The sequence below is a fragment of the Haplochromis burtoni genome, unplaced genomic scaffold (assembly GCF_018398535.1).
Source record: "Haplochromis burtoni strain Fernald_Lab_line unplaced genomic scaffold, NCSU_Asbu1 Contig_3050, whole genome shotgun sequence".
NCBI classification, from domain to species: Eukaryota; Metazoa; Chordata; class Actinopteri; order Cichliformes; family Cichlidae; genus Haplochromis; species Haplochromis burtoni.
This window is the reverse complement of record NW_024585411.1, coordinates 2,675-8,604: the sequence shown is the minus strand read 5'-3', so window position 1 is coordinate 8,604 and position 5,930 is coordinate 2,675. Positions and strand designations below refer to the sequence as shown.

General features: G+C 42.9%; 1 long non-coding RNA gene across 1 annotated transcript; it reads right to left on the bottom strand.

The window, feature by feature from the left end:
• Positions 1–2,543: 2,543 nt before the first annotated feature.
• On the bottom strand, positions 2,544–5,286 carry LOC102308609. The gene is made up of 3 exons (XR_318101.2): positions 3,559–5,286; positions 3,439–3,492; positions 2,544–3,176 (listed from the first exon to the last, which is right to left on the bottom strand). It is a non-coding gene; the product is annotated as an uncharacterized LOC102308609 (long non-coding RNA).
• Positions 5,287–5,930: the final 644 nt, after the last annotated feature.

Sequence of the window (5,930 nt, the reverse complement as noted above, 5' to 3'; positions counted from 1 at the left end):
GGCTGATTTTCTGTTAACTCTACGCCACGTTCAGTTTATGGAGTTGCGTTTGGGTCCTTTTGCCAACACCTACAGTCTGCCCTCGCCAGACTGTGACAGTTTCGTGTCCTCCCCGCTCTGTCATGTGTAATTGTCCTCAGCTGTGTTTCCTGTGTGCTTCCACTTCCCTCGTTACCTTCTGTGTATTTATGTCAGCGTCCCCTCTGTTCCGTGTTGTGTCGTCCCTCGTGGTTGTGTGTGTTTCCTTGTGTCTCCCCTGTGCCTTAGCTTTTAGTTTCTTCCAGTACAGTGTTGTATCGCTCCCTGTTTTCCTGTTAATAAAGCCGTGCCTTTTGAGGTTATCCCCGTCTGTCTTGAATCGTGCGTTTAGGTCCTCTCCTGCTTACACACAACCCAAACCTGAGAATAATTAGCTAAGACCACTGGGTCTAGAGATGGCTTTTTAAGTAATGGCAAATTAATTAATTAATTGTACCAGCAGCAGCTAGGTCTGGGGAGGCATCCAAGCCCTCAAAAAACTATTAATGCGCCCCCCAGCCCCAGCAGCCTCAACCTGGCAGAGGTGCTCAACACCTTGTTTGCTTGGTTTGAGTCTACCCCTCCCTCATACTCCCTGCCACCCTCCATCTCCCTTCAGGAACATGAGGTCAGGAGGAGACTGAAAGTGGTGAACCCCAGCATCACTGAAGAACAACTCAAACAGAACCCCTGTTGTGTTTCATCTTTAAATCGAGGGGAAGTAAATCCACAGCCATGTTTTCTGCAAAGGGAACAATAAATTATTTATTTATCAGAAGATTTTAATTCTATCTTCTTATATTTTCCTTCACATTGACTGGATACATACAGGAGATTTCTGGGACTCTTCGTAAACATTTTGGATTCTTTGGCTTGCGTGTACTCACATTCTGATCATAAAATCTTTATTGAATATTTTGCTTACAGCTGATCTGTTGCTTTTTTATTTATTCTATGATCTCTACCTTTCTACCTCTACAAGATGATCCCCTCTCACCTTCCTGTAAGGGAAGTTTATTTTGGAAACAATTCAGACAAATCCAGGACCCTGAGCAGGACTCCTCATCCACAGGTAAGCTGTCTGAATCCAGCTATGGCACACCCGTATGTACCACCATGTGTATCTGCTGTGTGGTTCAAACACGAATCTTGAACATGCTGTTTGAGACGATTCAGGATGCTCTCTACAGGTACCCTCGTCATCTCTGAGTTCATCTGAAACTTTCTGCTTTATCGTGAAAATGTCCTGTGTGGCTTGTTTTATCCTGAGTTTAACACAAACTTTATTTCATGTAACTTTACACTAACAGCAGGTTCATGATGTCATTCCTGTATAACAGGAAGTCCGCATATCCTGCTGTTTCGATGAGTAATCCTTTAGTTTTCCCTCAGAGGATTGAACCTGCTATCTGATCTTTCCAAAGATGTAATATAACCATGATACAAAGTCCTTTATTATGATTTACAAGTTATGAGGTAAGTTTTTAGGTCACTTAATCATCTCTGACAGCAAATATTGAAAACCTGCCTTTGGAGAATTGGCCCATTAAAGATGCCACATCAGGAAAACATGTCCAAAATCTCCTTTTTATTGCACACAGAGACAGTGTGAGGAGCTGCTTTCGGCCTCACACATCTCAAGAAGTGAGGTTTAAAAAACTCTGTCTCACCTGTGATGATGTTACTGACCACACAGCGCCATCGGGTGGTCATCTCCAGGTATTACACCTGTATCATTTCTGCTGTGTTGTCATTATTCGAAGCTCTCTAATTATTAATAAAGATGACACTGTTTTATTTAACAGTTACAACAAGCTGACATCAAATCAGAAAAGTGAAGGGAAGGATGAGAAGCAATTAATAACATAATCGATGATAATCAGTAACAGGCAAAATGATCAGTCTGTTTAAGGGAAACTTTGAAGCACAAATAAAAGTCAGAATGCTGAATGTGATTGGACGGTAGTGGCATCTGTTTGAGGGGGTGTGATGGGGTTGAGCAGATCAAACTGAGGTTATTGTACTCGGCCCTGAAAATCTTAGAAATATGGTATCTAACCAGATTCTTACTCTGGATGGCATTACCTTGGCCTCCAGTAACGCGGTGAGGAACCTTGGAGTCATGTTTGACCAGGACATGTCCTTCAACGCACATATTAAACAAATATGTAAGACTGCGTTCTTCCATTTGTGCAACATCTCTAAAATTAGAAATATCCTGTCTCAGAGTGACGCTGAAAAACTAGTTCATGCATTTATTACTTCCAGGCTGGACGACTGTAATTCATTATTATCAGGATGTCCAAAAAACTCCCTGAAAAGCCTTCAGCTGATCCAAAATGCTGCAGCAAGAGTCCTGACAGGGACTAGAAAGAGGGACTATTAGCTCTCGCTCTGCAGGCCTACTTGTTGTTCCTAAAGTATTTAAAAGTAGAATGGGAGGGAGAAATTCCTTCTGCGGAGGTTTCTTCCTGTTAAAAGGGAATTTTTTCTTCCCCCTGTCACCAAAGTGCTTGCTCATAGAGTCTGATTACTGAGGTTTCTTTGTATTATCGTAGCATCGTTTTGTACAATATAAAGCACCTTGAGGCAACTGTTGTCATCATTTTGGATTACATAAATAAAACTGAATAGAACTGAATTACATTATGTTTAGTCAGCTGTAGCTAATAAACTGATCTGAGGAAAACTCCGTAGATAGAATCACCTGACGTGTGGGATCACAGCAACCTCCAGGTTTGCCTACTCCTGCAGAACAGCCACACAACATCAGCTGGATCAAGCAGAGAATGGCTGAAAAACCTGAAATTGCCTGGCTGGACTGAAAGAAAGAAAAACAGGCTGCTGATGTTCCCTTGCCCTAACTAAAAATTTGAAACAGTTTCTCTTCTCTTCAGCATGTTGGTCAAACACCTATAATCTCTGCTCCACAGACCTCTGCAGCTAGGTCACAGCTGTTACAGCCAGTCCGCATTCACCTGTGCTCTAAATACACATTCTCATTTAATTTAACATGAAAGAAAAAAGCTCACTATGTCCAGGTCTGACTCCCCAGGGTCGCTGTTGGTAAATGCTTGAGATGCATCCAGGAAGAAGACCGTCGCTGTGACAAGTTAAGTCACACCAGCAGCAACATTTAGAACCACAGCACTCTTACTCTGCATAGAAAACCACACCTTGCTATTAGTACACCTGGAACACCTGAAAATATTCATCAGTTCTATGAGGCAACTCTCTCATTGGCTCTCACAGACAATTAGCAAGTAATGTGTTTAATACATGAAAACATATGCATAGCACACATTCAAAGGAACCTGCAGACACCACTCTGATCTTTGAGGAAGCCTTCTTTTATGGCCACTTTAGCCAAGGATCAGCTGAAGTACAGCTAAGGTCACGTCACAGAGATGAGTTACTGACCTTAGGTCTCTGTGAAGTCCCATCATAGATCGTCATACACCCAGCTATGATGAACTAAAAGAGAGAGCAGTGATTAATTAGGGAAACGATATGAAGGGGAAGAAGTGTCAGCTGACTCACCATCACTGGTCCCCAGATGTACACCATGCAATCAGAGACCAGACCTTTGGACCGTGTTGCCCTCAGGATCCCAAAGACCATGACAGTCAGAGCAACTATGATCTGAATCACCTGCAGGAAGACATAAAGTCTCAGAGGAAACATTCAGAGCCTTTGGCTCATTCAGCCTTTGTAAGAACAAGTGATGCCAAAGAGATGATGAAAGAAACACTTTAACATTTGAAACATTTATGCTTGAAAGTCAGATGTTCCCGCCAAGTCATTAACAATCAGCTGACCTCCAACTTCTAGTCCTGTTTAAATTGTCCCTGATGAAGTTGTCATGATGCCAAAGATGTTATCTCCACATTTACTGAACCACATCCTTACACTTTGTGCTGAGAGGAAGTTTGAACTAACCGGTAACACGAGTCTGTATTCACATTTAGCTTGTCTTCTGGACATCATCTTTCTGAACTTTAATTTCCAACAGAGATTATTTTCCAAGGTAATCCAAAAGCCTCTGAGGACAGACGTCCTCTGTCATTAAAGTCAGCTCAGAGATCGACAGCAGAGCAGCAGCGTGGTTGTGAATCACATGCCTTCAGCATCCACAGGTTAAAGATCAGTGGTTTAATCATCTCTGTCTGGATTCAATCTGACCCCATCAGGATGTAAAGGTGTCTCACCCCCAGTGCTGGCAGTTGCTTTCTGGTGATGTAGTACCGCGGTAAAACCACGACCACGGTGCCTGATGCTGCCCCTGCTGATGGAGATTGCTGCATGTCTGAGCCCACGAGAGTCAAGCTGCTGTGCTAAGTACTGAGTTAATTATTGACTGGATTTTTATCATTTTATCTCAAACACACCTGAACAGACTGAGGAAGTCAGTGGAAAATCGTGTATATTATAGAGTAATTTGGAGGACTTTGCCAATCAGCTCTCATTTTATTATTGCCAAGACAACAATAAAACACCCATCAGTGCCTAAATAACAACTTTTTACTAATCATGTGAGGCTAGATGAGTAGAGATTATAGATTCATAATAAAGTCAATGTCTCACCTGAGACCAGCCCTGTATCGCGTTTGTAGGTTAAGGGAAAAATACTTTGCTGTGATAAAATGAAACCTTTTCTAACTTCCCCCCTGGACGATGAGGGGAATCCACCCACAGGTGGAATTGGTTTTTGCTTCTCATTCTAATGACTGAGTCTCGGCGATCATCTCTTCTTCTTCTTTTCTTGTGTATATTTTGGCAGCCAAAGAGTCACAAAGCACACTTCAAGAACTAGAAAAATGCAAAATTTTTGTCCTCAAATATTTATATGTTTTGAGATTTTTTACATATTTATATCCCTGTATATCTCCAAGGAACAATTGCTCTCATGGTTATGCACTGTGCTGCCCAGACTGTCAAGTTATGTTCCTTGTGTTGCATTCAAGGACTGATGACAGATGCTGGAAAAACTCCAGCAAACAAAAAGTTCCTTTAATTTGTTTTCATCGAGTTCTGAACTAGGGATGGGCACCGGTATCCGGTGCCATTATGGCACGGTTCTGACATAAACGGTAGTAACCAGACCGAAAAGCAGAGCACATTTCGGTGCTTTACTTCGGTGCGTTTTTCCCCTGAAATGTCATACAATTTGGATTCTAGCCAATCATTTTACCTTTGCAAGCGTAGTAGGTGGGCCCAAGTACGTACGTTCTTTTAGAGCAGAGCTACAGATTAAAAATGCCCAAGGCAAAGCGGTCAAAGTCTGGCTGTACTTCACAGCAAAAGATGCAAACTCAGCAGCCTGCAACAAGTGCTTTAAGGTGATACTGTGCAAAGGAGGTAACACCTCGAATCTGATGAAACACCTGGCGACGTATAGCATTTTTTTAAAAGCCCAGAAATGCGCTGTATTTGATAGCTTGCTGCGAGACCTCACACCGAGCACATCTACTGCGGGTGTGGTGCCTGTTATCGGACCGGAGTTAGCAACATCCCCCAAAAACCCGAAGAGGAGAGTCCTTGTCATGATCCTGGGCCATGTTGGCCTAGTATTCTTAGTTTTATGTATCTTTGTATTTCAGTTCCCTGTTTAGGCTCTGTTTCCTGAGTTGCCCTGTTGTGGTGTTCCCTGAGTGCTTTCCCTTTGTGACTCTCACCCCCTGTGTGCCCCTCTGTGTATCTGTGAGCCTTCGTCTCTCCTTATGTTTTATTCCATGTTTCCCCAGCCCGTTATGTCTGTGTTTTTCCCCGTGCTCTCTCTCCTCCTGTCTGAACCTCTGTACTTCCTGTTTGACTCTGCCCGTCTCCCGTCAGTGTCTCGTTATGGTTATCTGTGTCAGCTGTGTTCCCCGTGTGTTCCCACTTTCCTCGTTAACCCTCTGTGTATTTCTGTC